The sequence below is a fragment of the Carcharodon carcharias genome, chromosome 23 (genome assembly GCF_017639515.1).
Source record: "Carcharodon carcharias isolate sCarCar2 chromosome 23, sCarCar2.pri, whole genome shotgun sequence".
NCBI classification, from domain to species: Eukaryota; Metazoa; Chordata; class Chondrichthyes; order Lamniformes; family Lamnidae; genus Carcharodon; species Carcharodon carcharias.
The window spans coordinates 11,473,252-11,496,771 of record NC_054489.1 but is presented as its reverse complement, the minus strand read 5'-3'; the positions used below and the strand labels follow the sequence as shown (position 1 = coordinate 11,496,771).

General features: G+C 40.2%; 1 protein-coding gene across 3 annotated transcripts in view; it reads left to right on the top strand.

The window, feature by feature from the left end:
- Window positions 1–23,520, top strand: part of LOC121294038 (F-box/LRR-repeat protein 20) — a 127,980-nt gene that overhangs the window by 15,303 nt on the left and 89,157 nt on the right. Inside the window, exon 2 of one of the 3 annotated variants that reach the window (XM_041217546.1) lies at window positions 16,955–17,047. The exons of the other annotated variants lie outside the window; for them this stretch is intronic. The gene's annotated coding sequence lies outside the window, so the exon portion shown is untranslated. The remainder of the gene's footprint in view (window positions 1–16,954; window positions 17,048–23,520) is intronic. 3 annotated transcript variants of the gene reach the window in all.

Below are 23,520 nucleotides of genomic sequence, written 5' to 3'. Positions count from 1 at the left end.
AGGACACACAAATTCCCTTGAATCTCAGAGCTCTGCAATCTCTCACCATTTAGATAATATGTCTCTCTTTTATTCATCCTGCCAAAGTGGACAATTTTACATTTGCCCACATTATAACACATTTGCCAGATCTTTGCCCACTCACTTAACCTATGTCCCTTTGTAGCCCCTTTATGTCCTTTTCACAATTTACTTTCCTACCCATCTTTGTGTCATCAGTAAATTTAGCCACCATTCCTTCAGCCCCTTCATTCAAGTCATTCACATAAATTGTAAAAAGTTGAGGCCCCAGCACTGATCCCTGTGTCACACCACTCATTACATCTTGTCCACCAGAAAAAGACCCATTTATGCTTACTGTTTCCTGTTAGCTCATCAATCTTTACCCATGCCAATGTTACCCCCCCACACCTTGAGCTTTTATTTACCACAAAGCCTTTGATGTGGCACCTTTATTAAGTGCCTTCTGAAAATCTAAGTACAGCACATCCACCAGTTCCCCTTTATCCACAGCACATGAGACCCCTTCAAAGAACTCCAATAAATTGGTTAAACATGATTCCCCTTTCACAAAATCATGTTGACTCTGCCTGATTGCCTTGAATTTTTCTAAGTGCACTGCTATAACATTTTTAATAATAGCTTCTAACATTTTCCCTATTACAGACATTAGGTTAACTGGCCTGTAGTTTCCAGCTTTTCTGTCTCCCTCTCTTTTTGAATAAAGGAGTTACATTTGCTATTTTCCAATCTAGTGGAACCTTCCCTGCATCTAGGGAATTTTAGAAAATTAAAACCAATGCATCAACTATCTTTTTACCTCACTGGTTTTATTTTAAAAATAAGCTCTATTTTTAACATTGGTTTGCTCGTTTTGATCATAAATCTTAATCCAATGTTTTCCTGAAGCCTTTTTTTCAGCATTTTCCCCTTCCCATTGTTGGCTAACCATTATTTTCCTCTGGCCAATGACAATGTGCTGGTATGTTGCTGATTAGCACTGTATGGAAGCCTGGTGCACTATGGTTGGCACTGGTTCCCCTGTTCGGGACATAGCTGTGCCAATAAGCTCTTTTTAGCAGGCCATTGTCTCGAGCCAGCAATCCACCTTAAAGCTGCGATGCTGGAGGTGCAAGAGAGGCCAATATTTTTTTAAAATTCATTTACAAGATGTGGATGTAGCTGGCTAGGCCAGCATTTATTGCCCATCTCTTATTGTACTTGAGAAGGTGGTGGTGAACTGCCTTCATGAACCGCTGCAGTCCAAGTGGTGCAGGTACAAGCACAGTGCTGTTAGGGAGGGAGTTCCAGGATTTTGACCTACCAACAGTGAAGGAATGGTGGTATATTTCCAAGTCAGGATGGTGAGTGACTTGGGCAGGATTTTCCAAGTGGTGCTGTTCCCATATGTCTGCTGTCCTTGTCCTTCTAGACGGTAGCAGTTGTGAGTTTGCAAGATGCTGTCTAAGGAGCCTTGGTGAGTTCCTGCAGTGCATAACGATGGAAAAAGACACCTACAACTGTTGTAAATCTTACAATGGAGCAGAAAATGCTGCAAACAAACAGCGAGGCTGTCAGCATCTGAAAAAGATGACAGGTTAATGTTTCCAGAATCCCTTTAATGGCTCATGCCTGACACATGAAACTGTTTTTCCAGCATTTTCTGTTTTTTTTTAAATTTCAGACCAGTAATCAGATTATTTCCTCTGGGGTTCTTTTTCTTTTAATGGGACTATAAATCTCCTGAGTAATTTTTGTACCAATTTTGTAACAATGTTTGTGGACTCATTACAGATTTAACAAGTTTTAGTTTGGTAGATGATAAATTTTAGTCTAGGATATTTTAACTTTTTATGAAAAACTTCTCAATTTCCTAAAATATTAAATTCACCAGCAGTTAGGCAAGTTCTTTGGGTGGATATTATTTTAAAAACATTCTACTCTTCTTTCTTCTGCTGCTGAGAGAATGGTTTATTGCTTGGACTGCAGAGTATGGGCACCACTCATAGTTGCCCAACTAGCCATTCTTCATATTTAAGCCTAGGTGGAAAATGTTGGCTGGCTTTTCAACTACAGGTTGCATCACAATTATTCTAAATCTTTCCTCAATGTCCACTTGGTCTAACACTCGCTTCAGGTGTGATTTAAGCAATTTGTTCCTGTTTGGACAGCTAATAGAATAAGCAGCGTTAATATTATACTCCATGTCAAATGTACACACAAATGTAAATGAATCTTACTTTTATTTTCCAGAGGATGATTGGTTATTGCCTCATATTACTGACCATTTAAGTCCATGTGATGATGTTTCATGGATAGTGTTGGCGGCACACATCTCCCATCATGATATTCCATATGAAGTGTTCCAAGATCCATTTGAGAGGTGTCAATGTCCTGGCACATGCATGCTTATTTTTCTCCCATCGCAACCTGGGTGGGGAAAAATGGAGGATAATTCACTCAGTCACATTATTACACCTAATTAGAATGGGAACCAGGGGATGTAAAAAGTGGGTATGAGGAAGAAATAGAAGGCAATTAAAATGATATATAGTCTGTTGCACCGTATCAATCTAAGACACTGAAACCACTGCTGATGACTTCAAAATAAAAAGGTGGGGGAGGAGTTAACAAAGATCTTCTGCTAAAATAACCACGCTGTGTGAACTTAGTACTTACTGTACTATGGAATGGCTCCCATTAGAGAATGTACCATTAAAGCTCATTTGGAAGTTATTTAATCACCTGATTCATGGGATCAAGTAAACCCAAGAGTGTTTCAGGAGACTTTTAAAATATATGCTTGTAAATATTCATAGGAACTTAATATACTGCAGATCAATTATAGCAAAAAGCACTAGCAAGTGGTAGTAAAATAAACATTGGCAAAAATTCAGTGTAATCATATACAATACCCATCAACAAGAGAGGTTTAATATTTAATGAGTTGGTTTTGTTCTTGAAACCACAAGCTTTATTGATGTGTTTTTGGAGTTGTTCTTGAACATATGTTTGGATGTGTAGTTTTGAGAGCTGGGTGAGCTCCCATGCATTAACTTGATGAGTTGTTATTGTATATGAATGCATTTTAAAAATAATGGATGAACAGCAAGCACATTGCTGCTCTAATGCAAGCTGTCACTGTGGCAATCCATGGAGTGCAGTGTTGCTGGTTGACAGGTCACTTTGCTTAGTTCCAGGCCTCAACCTACACTGTTTGGACTGGAACCCACAAGAGGGACTGTATAAAATATGAAAATAGGCAGAGCAATGGCACGTTAAGATTTTACATAGTCATAAATGTAAGGTACTACATATTAGAAGAAAAGATGCTTTGCATACACTGATGTAGAAATAGCTAATGGTGAGTTGGATGAGAGACACGGGGGTGCTAATAGGCTTGGCACTGTAATTGCACTGCCAAGCAACAATTAATGAAGCAAACTGAATACTGAACCATATGTCAGAGGAGGTTTTGCTCAAATTGCATAGTTCGTTAGTCAAACCACTGTTTGAATATGATGCATAGTTCTGGTCACAATGACACCAGGGCAATATTCAAGCTGCAAAGGCAGTGCAGAGAAACTCCACCCTGTTTCTCCATATTGCAGATCTGAGCTTGGCTGACTGGAGAAATTGCCCTTTAGCCTTTTAAAAAGGAAGTAAGTGTTGGGGGAGTTGTTATAGCAGCGAATCACAGAATCTCACAATGCAGCCCATCGAGTCTGCACCGACACGTGAGAAACACCTGACCTACCTACCTAATCCCATTTACCGGCACTTGGCCCATAGCCCTGAATGTTATGACTTCCCAAGTGCTCATCCAGGTACTTTTTAAAGGATGTGAGGCAACCCGCCTCCACCACCCTCCCAGGCAGTGCATTCCAGACCCTCACTACCCTCTGGGTAAAGAAGTTTTTCCTCACATCCCCTCTAAACCTCCTGCCCCTCATCTTGAACTTATACCCCCTTGTGACTGACCCTTCAACTAAGGGGAACAGCTGCTCCCTATCCACCCTGTCCATGCCCCCTCATAATCTTGTACACCTCGATCAGGTCACCCCTCAGTCTTCTCTGCTCCGACAAAAACAACCCAAGTCTATCCAACCTCTCTTCATAGCTTAAATGTTTCATCCCAGGCAACATCCTGGTGAATCTCCTCTGCACCCCCTCCAGTGCAATCACATCCTTCCTATAAAGTGGCGACCAGAACTGCAAACAGTACTCCAGCTGTGGCCTCACTAAGGTTCTATACAACTCCAACATGACCTCCCTACTTTTGTAACCAATGCCTCGATTGATAAAGGCAAGTGTCCCATATGCTTTTTTCACCACCCCACTAACATGCCCCTCCACCTTCAGAGATCTATGGACACACACACCAAGGTCCCTTTGTTCCTCAGAACTTCCTAGTGTCATGCCGTTCATTGAATACTTCCTTGTCAAATTACTCCTTCCAAAGTGTATCACCTCACACTTTTCAGGGTTAAATTCAATCTGCCACTTATCTGCCTATTTGACCATCCCATCTAAATCTTCCTGTAGCCCAAGACCCTCAACCTTACTGTTAACCACCTGTCCAATTTTTGTGTCATCCGCAACCTTACTAATCCTACCCCCCACACAGTCATCTATGTCGTTTATATAAATGACAAATAATAGGGGACCGAGCACAGATCCCTGACTGGACACTGGCTTCCAGTCACTAAAGCATCCTTCTGTCATCACCCTCTGCCTCCTACAACTAAGCCAATTTTGAATCCACCTTATCAAATTACCCTGTATCCCATGTGCATTTGCCTTCTTTATAAGTCTCCCATGTGGGACCTTGTCAAAGGCTTTGCTGAAATCCATATAAACTACATCAAGTGCACTACCCTCATCTACACACCTGGTCACCTCCTCAAAAACTTCAATCAAATTTGTTCGGCATGACCTCCCTCTGACAAAGCCATGCTGAATATCCCTGATCAAACCTTGCCTCCCAAGTGGAGATAGATTCCTTCAGAACTTTCTCCAATAGTTTCCCTACCACTGACGTGAGACTTACTGGCCTGTAGTTCCCTGGCTTATCTCTACAGCCCTTCTTAAATAGCAGAACAACATTAGCTGTTCTCCAGTCCCCTGGCACCTACCCCTGTGGCCAGAGAGGAATTAAAAATTTGGGTCAGAGCCCAAGCAGTAAATACCTTACCCACTACTTACCAGCAATTCCTTTCCCTTGTAGCCTCTACTGCTGCAGCACGTTCTGAAGATTTAAGAAGTTGTATAGCAATGAAAAAATGCAAAGAGCGCCTCGTCCCCATATAAGATTTTTTTTTTTAAAAAAAGATACTACATTCTGGAATTTATGCTAAAGATTTTAGTCCATCTGACTGCTCCTGTAAATAACTATTGCGCATTCTATGAACTGGAGTGTGGCATTACGTGCCCAGTATCTTGGTAGACAACAGTGTGACCAGGCATTGAACATGACTGGAATGTATTATCCTCACCTGTGATAGGTGGATTTAATGTGTACTTCATCGAGCTAACGCTCGGGCTGTAAGCATTTATTAACATAAACTGAGAAAATGAACAATATTTAGTGCAAGACAGTACATGTACTGTAATTATGGTTTCTACTGTTCCCCTCTGTTTAAAGGGCAAATACCTTCTGCCTGAGTGCTTTCTAAACAAATGGTCAGGGTAACAAAGGTTTTGGATAACAAAGGTTGTAACTATCAGGAAAGACTGAATACGTAGGGGGCCTGTTCTCCAGAAGACTGGGCTGAGGGATGAAGTAATGGAGATCTTTAAAATTATGAATGGATTTGGACAAATGTAGATAGGATGATTCCGCTAGTGGGGAATCCCAAAACTGAAGATCATAAATGTAAGATAGTCACTAACAATTCCAATAAGGAATTTAGGAGAAATTTCTGTATCCAGAGAGTGATTAGAATGTGGAACAATGGGAGTGATTTGAGATGCATTTAATTGGAAACTAGATAAGTACATAAAAGAGAGAGGAATTTGGAGGATATCCTGATAGAATTAGACGAAGTAGGGCGGCAGGAGCATCATGTAGAACTGAAACACTCCACAGACCACTTGGTCTGGCCTGAATCTGTGCTATAAATTAAATGTAAACACTTCCCAATGTCATCACTAAATGATCCCACCGCCCCACATCAATCCATAATAGAAGATTCTGGCCACAGTCAGCTATAATTGTTCTAATACAGTTGGGAATTAAAATCACAACCATGTAAGTTTAATTCTTTGATCTGTATCTGACTTGACTGACCTGTTAGATTTTTGTTGAAGGCGTTTTGGAATGAGACATCATGTAACTTTTTTAATTGGAAAAACTGGTTGTCACTCAATACCCAAACACTGCCTTTGGAACAAGACTGGAGCTCAGTGCAGGTCATGAGGTTCAGGAATAGCTTGGGCTATTTAAACAGTTACCGTAATAACATCTTGCATTTATATGGCACCTTTTTAATGTAGTAAAACATTTTGAGGCATTTTGTGGGAGCATTGAACAAAATTTGACACCATCCACATAAGGAGATATTGAGGCAGATGACCCAAAACCGAGCCAAAAATGTAGGTTTTTAAGGAGTGCCATAAAGAAGAAAAGAGAGGTAGTGAGGTTAATGGAGAGAATTCCAGAGTGCAAGGCCTTGGCTGCTGCTATTCATGTTGGAGTGATTTTAAAATCAGGGATGTGCAAGAGGCCAGAATTGGAGGAGCATAGATATCTTGGAGAGTTGTCGGGCTGGAGGAGGTTAAAGAGAGAGGGGCAGGACCATGGATGATTACTTCAAGGTAGATTATGACAAGGAGGAAAATCAGTAGGGACGGATGTCACAAAGAATTTCTTCACAAAGGATCATTGACTGGAATGGACACCTGGGAAGAGTGGTGAAGGTGAAAGTAGCCGTTAAAGACCTGTTGGGTAGACTGTAGGTTGCTCTGTTGGATGGATGAACAAACAAGTCTATTATTATCTTGTATGCTCAAGAGTCTGCAACTGACGCATCCAGGCCCGATGCCTGGATCCACATCTTGAATTGCTTCTGTGTCTGTTGAAGCAGCGAAGCTCACATTATGAACCTTTCTTAGGAATTCTATTTTTAACATCCAATCATTTTTTGATACTAAAAAAATGCTTGAAGTCAAATAAGACAAAAATGCAGAAAATGTCCAACAAGCCAATCAGATTCTGGTGAAGTGATCCCACTTGAAATGTTTGTGTATTTATTTTCTATTTTAGTTGCTCAGAGTCTTGCTCTGCATTTCTAGCATTTTCTGCTTTTGAGACCAAGAAAATCAGGATAGTAGCAGGCGGAAAATGTGATGAATCAACAATTCGCAAATGACAGCAGTTCTGATTACAAAACACTCAGTATTGGCAATATCAACAGGGTATGTGAAATCTGATCAGACGCACAGCATAATTCAGAAACTACTGAGATTCGCAGTTCAAACGTTGTGATGAAATGAAGCAGGGAGTGCTGATGACATTGGAGATACTGGTCTTGGAGTTATTACCAAACTTGATAGCATGAGGCAGCTGAATTAATTAATGTAATGGAGGTAATTAACATGCCAGTAGTACCTTGGCTCCAACTGTGTGTTTAAGATCTGCTCTATTCCATTCTCTAACTCAGTAACTCTTTCAAAACCTAAGCATTTGAAGTTGGGTGTCAGAAGTAAAAGAAACTCTCCTTCGTCCCTTTTCCTCTTCTAAAAGTAAGGAGACATGCAGCAATAGGGTTCCATGGGAGCTCCCCGATACCACACCCATGTGGCTGTTCTTCATGTCTCAATCCAGGTTTGAGTACTGACTTCCACGGAAAGCAGCACAACTGAGCCCAATCCCACCCTCAATCTGTGCCAACATACGCAGCTTCCAGCAGTCATTGGATGGCAATTAGCAGAAAGGGTCCTAAAGGTTTTATTTCCCTAGCCCTCCCTGCTCCCACCGAATTTAGGCAAATAAACAACTTGTCTTTATATAGCACCTTTTAACATAAAATGTCCTAACTTGTTAATGGAACATTATAAAGCAAAGTTTGACACTGTGCCACAGAGAATGATATTAGGATAGATAGCCAAAAGCTTGGTCAAAGTGGTAGGTTTTAAGGAACATCTTAAATGAGGAAATGGGTGGAGAGGTATAGGCAGGAATTTCCAGAATCTAGGCCCTAGACAGCTGAAGGCATTTCCACCACCAGAAGAGCAATTAGCGGTAGGCATGCTTAAGAGGGCAGAATTAGATGAATGCAGATAAATCTGTAGGATATGACAGAGGTAGTGTGCAGTGAGGCCATGGAGGGATTGAAAACAAGGATGAGAATTTTCAAATCAGACCATTGCTTGACAGGTCCAGTGTAGGTCAGAGAGCACAGGGGTGTTGGGTAAGCCAGTTTTAATACCTTCCAGAACTTCTATACCTGTAAAACTCAACAGGTTGTTGAGTGCGGTGGACTTGATTTGTTTGTGATCCTGAGTGCAGCCATTTTCAGATGATGTTGTTCTGCAGTACACCCTGCAATTCATATACATCTGTGTGCATTAACTGAGGCTTATAATAGACTTTTTCAACAGCATATCTTTTAATTATATACTTGTAGAATTCTAGTCACACTGCTCACTTTTCATGTTTTACATTTTCCTGCTTTAGACACTGAAGAGAGAAATTTCCTGGTTGTATTGCAAGATAGCAGTTTTTACTTTGCTGAGTCCCACTGCAAACAGATGAGGGAAGGCTAGGAATGGAAGCCCGCAACTCATGCTAATTATTTAGGTTCCAAAAGGGTGCCATTACCTTAAGTCCTTTATTCCCCTCTGTATTGAAATTGAGGCTTGTTTCTGATTCTATCTCTTACCCAGGACATTAATCCTGATGAACTTCATGCCTCTCTCATTCCAGAGGCCTTTTTTTAAATAAAAATAAATGTTCATGAGTAATACTTGCTGGTCCTGAGTTGCTGTGTGAAGGTGGCGGTAAACTGCTCTCTTCATCTGCTATAATTCCTTGTGGGATGGGGCAATGGTGGTATTTACCGAGATTCTGAGGCCATTTGTAGGCTCGTTGAAATCACTTCATGTTGAGAATCAAATCTGTGGCTTCATCAGCATAGTTTAGTGTGATAGTGCCTTAACTCCTGACTCTCCTAATGGCTTAGCGATTAAAGAATGGGATCCACAAGATTAAAATTATTGTGGAATATTTGAAGTAAAGTCCATTTCTAACTTGAAAATCCCAACCTTCAGACCTATTGTGTGATGCAATAACCAGGATAAGAGGGATGAGTGTAACTCTAGGTAAAGGATTAAACAGCCTAGTATGCCCATTATCTTGATCAGCATTTCCATTAGGATTTAAGAGCTAAGAGCTAGTACTTGTGGTCTCTCTAAAGTTAAACACAAGGTGCTGGATACTGCGTACAGTAAGTTTCTAACCTTCATACAAGCTTAAAGAACCTTGTCTAGTTGGATAGGAATTTAACATTGTTCGGCTTTGCATATTGCTCATTTGTGGTTCTCATAATTAAAGATCAAGGCAATTTTGAGTTTGATCCCTGGCATCTCAACTGTCTTGACTGTTCTCTGTCAAGTGTGATTATGGGGTATTACAATTCATCTTTCTGGACTCTGGCTGGAATGTGGATTAACTCAGATTCTACTCCTGAGTTTATTAGATGGTACATCTGTATGGGTGCTGTTGAGCACTTGATACTCAGATTTGATTCTCTTTTATGTTTTAAGACAGTGATTCTCAAGGTGTGGTCCATGAGGTTCCTCCAGATAGTCTGCTTGCAGGTCCAAAATGCAAGTCATTGAGTCGTAACACCAATGCTGAGGTCATACAAGGGAATAGGCCAGAACCCTCACCCCCATCACTCGGGTGACATCACACAATCAGCCCAGCTCCTGTGTGTAGGGCACATGTTGTCATAGATGTGAGCAACAATAATGTAGTTTTATAAGCAAGATTTATGTTACAGCATACAACTGAGATTTGATTTCCAACACTTGTGCAGCTGAAAACAAAGAAGAGGAACTGGCTGAATGTGGAACCTGTCATGAGACTGAAGCTGCACCTTCTGGGCATATGTTGGCACAGATAGGAATTTAGTTTGAGTCTTTCCTGGCCTAGACAACTCATTGCCACGCAACTGAGCATTTCCCCACTGAGCCATCTGGCTGTGAGGGGAAAAGATAGAATCGGAGGAAATCCAGTTAAGATTTAAACTTGAAATTCTTCAATGCAACATTCAGATAATATTATGTAGGGCATCTGAATGGTTCAAATGACCTGGGGTAATCTGTCAACAGTGGTGAAACATAGAAGATGATCCAAAGGAAGTGAATCTTCAGGCTGCACAATTAACTAAGCTTTCTTCTCCTTCCAGACAACCAACTGGTTTTCAAATTGGACTCGAACATTTCATGGGTTTTTTAAAAAGTTCATCATAAGACCATAAGACGTGGGAGCAGAAGTAGGCCATTCGGCCCATCGAGTCTGCTCTGCCATTTAGTGAGATCATGGCTGATCTGATAATCCTCTTCACTTTCGTGCCTTTTCCCCATAACCTTTGATTCCCTTACTGATTAAAAATCTGTCTTATCTCGGCCTTGAATACACTTAATGACCCAGCCCCTACAGCCCTCTTCGGTAAATAATTCCACAGATTGACTACCCTATGAGAGAAGAAATTCCTCCTCATCTCTGTTTTAAATGGGCGACCCTTTATTCTGAGATTATGCCTCTGATCCTAGACACTCCCACAAGGGGAAACAACCTCTCAGCATCTACCCTGTCAAGCCCCCTAAGAATCTTAGATGTTTCAATAAGGTCACGTCTCATTCTTCTAAACTCCAATAAGTACAGGCTCAACCTCTCCTCATAAGAAAATCCCTGCATATCCGGGATCAATTTATTGAACCTTCTTTGGAAGGTTCATGCAGATCTCTCATTCTCTCAGTATTGCTGTGATTTCTTTTGTGTGTGAGTTCACTTATCTGAACAACTGGCAGGGACACAGTAATTGGGAAAGGAGAATCAGCAACTTATATTTATATAATTCCTTTAACATAGTAAAATGTCCAAGGCTCTTCATAAGCAAAGTTTGGTCAAAGGGGTAGGTTTTGAGGCTCTTGAAGGAGGAGAGATGGGCAGAGATAGAGAGGCTTGGGGAGGAATTTCCAGAGCTTGAGCCCATTGCGGTTGAATACAAAGCTGCCTTTTGTAATGATGTAATTCATTCAGTATTTAGTTTTAAATAGAAGTTGATTGAAGTGTGCCACAGTGTATTTGAGCCTTGTGCCTGTAATCTCCATGAATGGAGTTCCTTATATTGTCTGTGCTTCTGTGGAAAGGTGGAAATTAGAGTACAGAAACTATCTCATAGACAAAGGCGGGTGGTGTGGGGGAAGAGGATCACCAGGAGCTGTTGCCATATACTTTGTGGCAAGTTTCACATTTCTTCAGATTCAATGTGGAAAGATTCCTCTCCAAAATGAAAATGGACTTAATTCTCTCAAATCTGTTTTTGTCTCTTCTTCCTCTCACCCCATCATCTTCTACCTTCCCATCCCTTCTGTCCATATTCCAGTATCCACATGTGTACTTCAGCGACGCTAATTGGATAACAACTCAGGAATAGAAACATGAGTAATTTTTTCTTCCTAATTCCCTCCCACTATCACCCCACTCCCCATAACCCTTTCTCCCCTCCACCCCACATCTGCGCAGATCCAAGGACATTGAGGCCAATTGCAGTGCATCAAGTGTTGAAATCAGCCAACACAAACACAGACAAGGAATTAAAGATACTGCTGGTCTGTTTGGCGCAGTCCCGTACCATGCAGCACATCTACCTACAGCGTCACCTAGGGCACCATAGCTCTTCGACTTAATAAATGGTAGGTTTCATGTTGGCCATTCATAGTCCTAATAGTTTACACTGGTTAGTATCTTCTAAAATTATAAAACATACTATAAAAATTGTCTCTTGATTTTAATGTCATTTTTCAAATACCTCTGGTCTCTTCCCTCTCTTTGGCTTCCTCCGATTTGTAACCTTTTTCCCTGAAATCCCATTCCTCTGACTTGGGCCTTTATAGCACCTTCTACATTTAACGCACCATTGGTTGCCGGGCCTTCTTCCACCTCAGTCCCACTCTGAAGTTCCCTCTTAAAACTTTTTCTTGCTTTCTTTGGCTTAGAATGCATTCTCTTTGGGACCTTTTTCCAAATTCTATTAAAGTTGCTACATAAATGCAAGCTGTTGTTCACTTAAGGATACACAAGTGTGAATGGAAAGCGAAACTACTCAGGGTGTGCTGTAAAGTGCGTGGGTGCACAGACTCTTTTTTTTGAAAAATTTATACTGGAACTGCAGAGATAAAGTAATTTCATTACAATTGTATTTACTGATGATGTAATTCAGTTTGGGTATAGACAATCACTGTTTGGATTCAAATTTATGGAGCTGGCCTTTAGTTAATGATGTTGGGGGCTGATTGCCTCAGCTATTTTTGTAGTGTTTGTAAGCATTTTTCGGACTGTTGGAACAAACCTCTCTTCCACAGTAATCCCTAGGATATTTTCACTGAGACTAAGAGACGAATGACATTATCTTTTTCACCCATCGTTTAGCAGCTGATGTGCTGAGTTAATTGCAGTTACAAACTGGCGTTTCTCCTTGAGCTGGTGACTGGCCTTTTTAAAAATCAATCTAGTTAGTTTTGTGGTATTCACAGTCTTAATAGACTGCATTATAGTAGAAATGGAGAGTTGCCACAAAGCTGTGTCTCTGATGTAAAGATGATTTTTTTTGACGTAGCATTTTGAGTGTTCGATGTTACAGAGGCTCTTTAAGCAACAGGCAACTGGTTATGGTTCAAACTTTTGCCTAATACCTTTGTCTTCAGAAGCAATTTCCATAAGCAAGCTGGGTATCTTTTCAACTAAACTGTCACTGGAACACTTGACACGTATGTTTCTAAACTTCCCCATGTTTATCTAATTAACATTTCAAACCTAACCGCTCTTCTTAGATAAAAGCACCTAGACTAGCTGCCTCTAATTCAATTAAATCTCTCTCTCTCTCTCTCTCTCTCTCTCTCACTCACTCACAGACACATCCCACTATTACTCTATTTTACAATAGATTTGAATAACATTGAGAATTATTGTATCTTCTTGACATGGGGTTAACCATTAACTGCTAGTGATGATATATTGATCACTGGAGATCATGTGTCTGCCTACCACTTTGTCCTATCTTTTGTGAAAGGTGGATCCGTGAGACCAAAGTGCAGAGGGTAAAATTACTTGAACAGATTTCTTCACAGATTAAGTACAGATTAATTATATACAAAAGTCAAATGATGCTAAATGTGTTGCATTTATTCAATGATAAGTCCATATAGAATTAAAAGACCCTTCTTTATGACTTGTTTTTACAAAAAACAATCAACTTGTCTCTTCATAGGCCTTTTATATATTATGTATGTGGATGAAGCTGAATCTTAGTTCATCTATGGGTTTAGATCTCCTGATAGCTATGACTGTCCTGCCTCTGTAATTTCTGCTACTGGATGCCTTTCAGGTTAGAGCCATTTCGTTGATGTAAATGGACTGGGAGCTTGGCTGGTCTCTGATGTTGAACTTGTAATATTTGAATGCTTATCTCTTCCTCTGTGTATTTTCTTTAACGGCTCCACAATTGGAGAAATTAAAATGTCTTTTTTTAGTTGAAACATCTTAAATCAATTGTATTAGCCACCAAATAACTTTTTGTCTTGATTAACTCTTGACCAAAGGCAAAGAAAACCTATTTAAAATATGCATCTTTTAATTTGAATACGCTGTTACGGACAGATTGTGTGAACCAATTATGTATATTGGTCACCATTGTTAGCAAGAATGGAGTCTCTCTAGAGACACAGCTGACTGAAACCAATATTTAATTCTGATTTAAAGTACCTAACATTATATCAGATAAATTCTAGGGAACAAAAACAGAATTACCTGGAAAAACTCAGCAGGTCTGGCAGCATCGGCGGAGAAGAAAAGAGTTGACGTTTCGAGTCCTCATGACCCTTCAATAGAACTAGTTCTGTTGAAAGGTCATGAGGACTCGAAACGTCAACTCTTTTCTTCTCCGCCGATGCTGCCAGACCTCCTGAGATTTTCCAGGTAATTCTGTTTTTGTTTTGGATTTCCAGCATCCGCAGTTTTTTGTTTTTATTTTTAAATTCTGGGGAACACTTGTTCGTCCTAATTACAATATCTAAAGATGTACCTTGTGGCAGCGTCCATCAGGATTGTTCATAAGATCCATTCACAGCAAGCGATAGCCACGCTGGTAACCCATGATAAAAGTTAGCGGCAGGGATTTGGCATGTTGTTGTTCACAGCATTCATTGCATAGCTTGTTTCCTCAATGCACAAGCCTGATGCAGCAAAACATTCTCTCCATTATTATTAATGGTAGATACTTTTGGCATCAGAAAAAAACATTTCTATAATGAAAACATAATGACTATTGAAAGTAGCTTGTGTACTGTAATCATGATCATGAATATAACCTTTGTGACATGATGTTTCAACTCTTTTGGCTCAGTTGTTAATCTTTCAGATGAACGTTAAAGTAGTCTGTTCCATGCGCATTAAAGATCCTGTGCTGTTATTTAAAGAGGAGCAGGGGAGTATGATGTACTGGCCAACCTTCTGCTAACAGATTAACTGGTTCTTCTTGCTGTTTGTGGTACATCACTCGTGCAAAATGGATGTGTTTGCTAATGTATTAAAGGGCACAGCACTTCAAGAACTAATTCATTGCGTAAAGTACTTTAAGATGCTCAAATGAAGTAATAAGATGCAATATTAATGCAGTTTTTCTTCTAGTTACTGTTACTCTTTACTCCAGTTTAATACTTGAGGTTAACTTTTCTATGCTGGCTCTTTAACCCTTACTATGTGCCATGAAAGAAAATTCAATAGGTGAGTTCCCTGAATCCAAAGTTCTGAAAAACACTTTTTTTTAAAAAAAGGTAACCTTTGCTTTTATTACTTGGTGTGCAGCTGAAACATTCAAAACTGCATTTGATTTTCTGTCTAATGTTGTAATTTTGGGAGTTTTGTTGATATGAGGAATTAAGTGGGCTTGGCCTTCATGTGTGTTCATTGACAAGATGTTCAGAGTCTCAGCACACTATATAGTTAGAACCAGGGATAATTATCAGTCACAAGTTATAGTTTACTACTGAAAATTCAATATTTTCTTGCAATAATACAAGTAGTTATCCAATAATTTGAGTTGAGCATTATAAATAAGGTGGCAAAATAGAGTTTAGTGCTTAAAAATGTTGTTACAAGATAGTTTGAGTTGAGAAACTTTTGTATTAAGAGTAGACTTGGGCAAACTCATAATTGCACAGCAGTTAATAAATATAGAACGTATTGTGTGTGTGTTTTTCTTGCATGGAAAGGAATTACCAGGGAAAGTTATAAATCATTTTCTGCACCAATATACAAATTCTTATTATTTTTCAAGATTATTTAGTTTACTTTAATTGTTGCACAAATCTTTTTGGTAAGAAACTTTGTGCCGTACCACCCAGTTTTACAGTGTTACAAAAGCCATATTGGGTTCAAAATAGTATCAGCATCACACTCTGAATACTGGTGCGTATCACGCTGGACACCATTTTAGCAAAGGCCAAATAAGAGGCATTCTTTGCTCACTTCTGAAGCAGACATTAGGCCTCATATTTGAGTATGTTAGTAGCCTAATGGCTGCTTCTGCCCCCTCCTGCAATTTTGGTTTGTGCCTGAGGTACCTGCACAAGGACTGATTGTCTGCAGGAAAATTGATGTTAAATAGCCTGGACATAAGAATGTACTGTAATCACCACCACGTCTAGTCCTGAGGCCTCCAACCTTATTCCAGACTCTGATTTCCAGGCGCAGTGCACCCCAAACAATATTCCAGTCCAATGTTCCCTCTAAGCTGCTCAGCCATGCAGTAATTCGAAAGTCCAGGCCGCAGGCAAATCAGCCTCTTTAAGTTACCACGTATGTGTGGTCATGCAAAAACTTGGGTCGCGTTCTTCAACAAATCACCCATGCACTCCAAAAACAAATTTGAGGGACCATTGCTTCGGATCAGTGCAATCTTTTTACTGACTCCTGACAGCCCTCTGGTCACACCTGAGGCCCAACTGCTCTTCTTCTGGACCCCTCTGATCCTACCCAACCGCTCAGTTGAAAATTGACATATGAGCTTGTGCGGGCTCCTATTGCTGTGCCATTTGCATGATGAGGCCCCAGGCCCAAATTGCAGGGCTGTTTGGACCTTCCCCATTTCAATGTTGGATGTTAGCACTCTGTGGGCAAGGGATCCAAAAATGGATGCTACCAGATTTCTCTACCTTGTTGGTTGAGAAACGTTTGATACCTCTGTAATCGATATCCAAGTGCAAATTTGCCGTTTGTCCCTGCCTAGTGGTAACTTTTATATGTGGAAGCTTGATTAAGTTGAGAAAAATGCTAGCTTATTTTTTTCCTCTCTATTTAGTCTCATTGCAAAGCTTCTCCAATGCACTTTGTGTATCTCTTGTGTAGTTTAGAGCTTCTGATTAAGTGTCTTTTCTGCCTCTTGTCAAGCACTGAATCATGGTTCAGAATTAGGCCTTCCTAATCACCTGACCAGTACACACCTGAATGATGCCAGATTCATACAGCAGTCTACCCTGGCACCTTTTCCTCAGAGAATCGTAGAAGTTTCAGTACTGAAGGAAGCGATTTGGCCGTTGATCTGTGGTTGTTAGCTCCACATTGGAGCTATTCTAATTCCATTACCCTGCTCTTTGTGCGTATCCTTTAGCATTTGTCCTCTTCAATGTGTACCTAATTACTTCTTAAATATAATTGACTTCACAGAGAGCGATTTTATATTTTGTGATTGAGCTACGTTCGAAGAAAACCATACCAGAAGATATCTGTCTATCTCTCTTGTGTATAACACCACTTCCTGTAAGTGCAACATTTACTTTCTGTCACCCTTAAACTTCCTATATCTAAGCCTATTTGTTATACTTACCTCAGATTGGTTCATTCTTCCTCTATGACTGATGTCAGCTTTGAGTCATCCCAAATTTTGATTTGTTGTTCAGTGCCAATTTCCCTAAGCCCGTGAAAATTGGGCCTCTCTGCCCCATCTATCCTCTGCCATAGAAATTCTGTCCCTGCATTCTGAGATTTAAACAGAGAACTTAAAAGCATAGTGAGACTCAACAATGGTTTCCAGGCTTTTCTGTGAGCAGGGCATGTTCCTATGAATGGCTTTCTGGCACTTAGTCAGGAGCATGTCAAGTGTATAGCATGATTGTGTTCTAATTGCTGGTATATGGATGACAATTATTGAAAGTGTAATAAGGACTTCAATTAAGATAACATTCTACCTCAGTGCTGAGAAGCCTCTTACTATTTTGAGAGGGCAGAGGGAATTCATTTCTCTTCACTGTGCTGTTTCCACAGATATCAACTGACTCCATCCAACAAACGCAATAGTACCATATTCATTGCCTCCCTTGATATTTCCAGGTTTCTCATCCTTGCACCTTCTTAGTGCTTTCAAAACCCAGCAGCATCAGTGTACCCATGTCGCCCAGAGCCCCACAATCTCTTTCCAGTGGTTCTAGACTATGCAGCTCCACCTTTTGCCAATCCCAAACCTGTGATCTCCATGCCCAGCAAATCCCTTTCCAAATGCTCCCCCACCTTTCACTATTACTCCAAAATCACCCTTCCACAGCCTAACGTTCGCTCCCATAGCCGCATACTGTGAACTAACCTGTATCTCTGTTTCCAAATGCTGAAAGCCCACTATGTCTAGAACCCTGTAATGCTCTCGCTATCAAATTATGTTGCCTATGCCCCTCCCTGTACTGCTATATGCTCTTTGTTTGGAATATCTTCCAGCACATCATGCTTTATTTTTAAGAACAGTAAGTCATAAAGTTGAGTACATGAGCAAATAAACATTATAAACCTACTAATGGGCCATATAAATATGGACATGGTTGTATAACTCAAAGCTGCAAGTATTATTAGTGCTCCCATAATACAACACAACTTAATATATATGTTGATGGTGTCAAAACACTTTTGCTCTCCTCCTCACCACCAATAACATTGCAGATGTAATCGGAGTTACTAAATTGAAAAAACTGCATCCACAAGAACAAACATCACTTTTGGTCACAAAGCTACCTGAAATTCTGTTTGCTTATGATCGGAGCCTAAGACTGGTGAGCAGTATTCCCATTTGCAAAACTCCCTGATCAAACAACAGGTGAATTCTGAATAATTTAAATCTCTGTTTACTTAAACATTAGATTTCCTGGCACAGAAGGGCAAAGCTACACCATTGCAGTGCTGAGTTGTGGTCTGTTATGAATTCTGAGTAGTAATATTTTGTGTGTTATGTGATATACAATTCCTGCCCTTAAATTGTACATCATTTGATGTACCGTATGCAATGACATGGGAGATCAACAGCTTATATTTATGTAGCACCTTTTAACATCATGAAAACATCCCAAGGTGCTATATAGGAGCATTGTAAAACAAAGTATGACACCAAGCCATAAAGGAGATATTAGGTCAAATGACCTAAAGCTTGGTCAAAGAAGTTGGTTTTAAGAAGGTATTACAGGAGGAAAGTAAGTTAGAGAGCCATGGGAAGGGAATTCCAGAGCCTGGGACAAAGGCAACTGAAGGCACAACCACCAATAATGGAGCAACTATAAATGGGAATACACAAGAGGCCGGAATTAGAGGAGCGCAGATATCTTTATATGGTGATGACGAGAGATGAGGGTTTTGAAAATGAGGATGAGAATATTAAAGCCAAGACATTGCTTGACCAGGAGCCAGTCGGTGTAGGTCAATGGGAGAGTGGGACTTGCTGTGAGTTGAGACACGCTGAGTTTTGGATGGGCAGAATGCGGAGGGCAGAATGTGGGAGACCAGGCAGGAGTGTGTTAGAATAGTCGAGCCTAGAGGTAATGAGGGCCTTCCAGTTGGGACGCAGGTACAAAGATTAAACAAATACCATGACTGTCTGCGTATCTATGTGTTAGACAGAGAGAAATGGATAAAACAGTACAAATAAACAAAGACTACAAATATCATAACAACAGCAGACCTTCTGATATAGAATATTTAAAATAACTTGGGTTGAATGTACATTGGTTGCACTTCAAATGGTTAGAAAGTGTTAAAAATAAGCAAGGCAGTATTTTCATGCTGGCTTCTTTTGACCTGGAACTGGAAATTTACTACCACTTGCCAATCTGCAACAGCATTTGACCTTAGGATTTATAGTAATTAGGCATTAAGGTCTAAAAGGGACCAGGTAGATTAAACACAACTGAACCTTGGCACTGGAATATATTGCATGTTGATATGGTGTAAGATTTCTATCAATTATATTTCTATCAGTAGATTTTGTATCTAAAAAAAACATGGACAGCAGTAATTTGCAAAAGTGCAAACTAATCACCATGGAAGCAATTGGCAAAGTGAAGAATTCAGTAGCATTGGTAGTGTTCAGTGACACGAGCCCTCAATACAAAACAGCTTTTACATTTAGTATTAGTTCATGGCTTGGAAGCTAATTCCTTGTTTGTGCAGCAACGTACGCTTTAAGCTAGGCTCAGCAACCTAATCCATCAGTGTAGACTGAATGGAGCTAGTCAGTTTGTCTAGATAGGCACCTCCATGTCCTGTGTGCAATATATGGATGTACAATCTCAGGAGAGTGTCTTTAAGTTTTTTTGTGTACTCTCATTAGATGGTGCATCAAACTCGCTAAAATTTAAAATAGTTAAGGATACTGTCAGATAATAGGGGAGGTGGAAGAGAAAATGTAATAGCTGGTAGGGAGGAGTTTGCTGCATGGCCCATGGATCTTGCTAATGTCTCTTGCAGGTTTACTAGCATCATTCCCTTGACGCTAGCATGACCCCATTGTCTGAGATGGAGCTGGGTTAGGTTGCCGGCAACTTGGAATACATAATTTGACCTACTTAATAGTGGGGAAACAATTTGGATTCCAGTAAAAGTCTGATCTCAACAGAACACTAAATATAGTTGAAATAGCTACAGGATCAGTTGCTGACAGATGACTTGAGGAAAGCAGAAACTACTGCTGATCAGAGCAAAGACTGTACAGACTATTGACACTTGTTGAAATCGAGATTTCTTACATGGTCTCCCATTTTAAATAGTTCTTTCTTTGGAGCTGTGAAACTCTGTTACAGTTCAGAGTTTCTCCCAATTCACGTTACTCATATTTGTAGCAAAATTCATTGATCTGTGCCACATAGGTTTCAAAACTTAGATCGTGGTGTGTTGCAAATGAGAGGAATCGGCCACATTCTTAACCGTTACCGTTTGCCAAGTTATTTCACGTGTACTGCACACCAGACATTCTTGTCAACTGGAAAGCAAAACACACCACAGTGTGGCTGAATAGTTAAGGCTAAAACGGATGGCCAACTTTATTTACAGGATTCTAAAAATACTCCTAAAAAGCAGATAAGCAGCATTATCATGCTTGACTAACAATGCTTTAAGCAGACTTGAAGCTGTGTCCCAAGTCTTGGAATCCTTTTTCAAAGTAATTTAACTGAGATGCTGGAGAAGGTAATATGGGTACTGTCTCACTGTGGCAATCATATTGAACCAGTTTTACTATTTGGGTAAATCTAGAACTTCTGTTTGGAGTTGTTTTTGATCTGACTTGGATATCAAATAGCTTGGCAGCAAAGTGAGGTTATAAGCTCAGACGTTATTGTCTGAAAAAATAAAAGAGCAGTAAATGCAATGAACTTGTAGTTGAGTGAAGATACAGTGTCAACAGATTGATTACATCCTTTCCCCTACCCCCTACAAATAAAAACCATAGCTCTCTGGGGAGATTTGTGGGCTTGATTGGATCATAGAAATTTATGAAACATAGGCCATTTGACCTGCTGTCTGTGCTAGCCAAAAAAAAGCTATCCAGCCTAAACCCGCTTCCAATTCTTGGTATGTAGCCTTGTAGGTTACGGCACTTCAACTTTTAGGGTTTCTGTTTCCCTTTTGGACACTGAGTTCCAGAATCCCACCGCCATCTAGGTGAAAGAAATTGTTCTCAACTCCCCTCTAATCCTTCTACCAATTACTTTAAATCTATGCCCCCTGATTATTGACATCTTTGCTAAGGGAAATAGGTCCTTTCTCTCCTCCATCTAGGCTCCCTATAACCTTAATGCTCAATTAAATCTCCCCTCAGCCTCCTCTATTCCAGAGGGAACAACACCAGCCTATCCAATCTTTCCTTGTGGCTTTTAAGTCTCCTCTCTACCCTCTCTAATGAAATCATATCCTTCCTATAATACTGGGACCAGAATTGTACACAATATTTGAGCCGTGGCCTAACTAGTGTTTCATGCAGTTCTAGCATAATTTCATTGTTCTTGTATTCTATGCCTTGGCTAATAAAGAAAAGAATGCTGTATGCTTTCTTAACCACCATCACCTTTAACTCGATGGATATATGGAGATGCACTCCAGATTCCTCTGTTCCTATATGTACCATTCTACCATTTTATTATGTATTCTGTTGCCTTGTTTGCTCTCCTCAAACTCATTACTTCTCACTTCTCTGGATTGAATTCCATTTCTGCCCATTTTACCTTTGATACCTTCCTCCAGTGTTCAGCTTTCTTCCTCATTATCACCAACGCTTTCTTCATACAAAGAGTAGTTTATTTAAATTCCCAATATTAAGGTTTCTCGAACGGGGCAAGTTTTTACGCAGAGGGTAGTGAAATTCGCTGCCAGAGAAGGTGGTGGAAGCGGGTACGATAGTGGTGTTTAAGAGGCAGCTTGTCACATACATGAATAGGATGGGAATAGAGGGATGCGGAAGTGCAAAATATTTTAGTTGACGGGCAATATGATTGGCGCAGGCTTGGAGGGCCAAAGGGCCTGTTCCTGTGCTGTACTTTTCTTTGTTCTTTGTTCTTATTTTGTATGACAATGGTACAACGGATGGATTTAGTAGTTTGTGAAAACATAAGGCTCCTGTTTGAGCCAGAAGATGGGAAGGAAAATATTTATGTATATCTACATCAACCTGGCTACTTCATACAATTTTTTTATCTTTAAAATGGACAAGGCTTTACCCTGACTAGTCATGACTCATACCAGAGTAATTTCTAACCTCCAGACAAACAGCAGAGACTAATTATCTCTCAAAAAGTGCCAATGCTCCCCCCACCCCCAAAAATCAATAACAGCACAAGGACTCTTTGCATTTCCAAGGAAGAATCCTAGCTGCCGAGATGGCGTGTCTACAAAGGACAAAAGGGACCCTGACTCCTGTATTAAAAAGCTCAAGACCTCCCCCAAGCTGCCAGAGCCTGTAATTTTGCCATGTGGAACTGAACCCAGGCAGTCTACCATTTTATCATCTAACAGGTAGCAGCAGAAAGAGCTTTGCCCAGGCCAATGGCCTGGCCCTCATCTACACTGTGAACTACTGGAACCTTGGAACATCTGTATGTGTGCCTTCAAGACTAACTCATCTCTGCTTGCCTTCTTCCATTGTGGAAGCCCTCACTTCTGGAAAGTTGGGATACTCTGCAACAGTTTCAGCTGCTAACCTTTGGACTTTTGATTCTGGATTCTGGACTCGCGTAAAACCATAACTTTTATTGTGGTCTTGCCTTGTACCCCTTTCTTTCCCTTATCTCTCTTGTTGTATGATTGCAAAAAGGGGAAGGCATTGTGAGGCTCCTTTCCCATGTCTTGTGTGCATGTACAGTAAACCAACCCTCTTTACCTTATCTCAGTTTTGCTGTGTGGTTATTAATAAAGGATTGGATAACTCCAAAACTGAAGGATTGAGAAAAATATGCCACCACTTATAAAGTAGGGGGGAGGAATCAAGAATCAAAAACACCTTCTTGGAGAAGGTAGGGCTGATTAAATTAATCCCCATTCCCCGTCCAGTCTGTAACACTCTACTCTAGCTATACTTCTTCACTACTTATATCTCCCTTCTATGAGCTTCTAAAACCCAACCTCGGAGTTGCCCAACTATTTTGTTTTGTCTCCCCTCTGTTGTTACTCTTGGTGCTATGTTGTACCATGGCCCTTAGTTTTTGTGTGGTTTACTTAGTTATTAAAAAGTTAAGTCCTCTTTCAATGTATGTGCAGTGTGCTCTTCGTTGTAAATGTGTGAGATGTTATTCAGGGTAGTACTATTCTCTTCCTGTGTATGAAGAAATGTTTATTTCTAGGTCAGATTTTTATCAGTCTGCCTGCCACTTTTTGTTAACCTTCCACTTTTTTTTGTTGGTTTTATAAGTCTGAGAATGCAGATCTGACCTGCCATACTGTAAGTGTGCAGCAACATGCTAATTTACTACTTATAATAATCTGTTTATCAC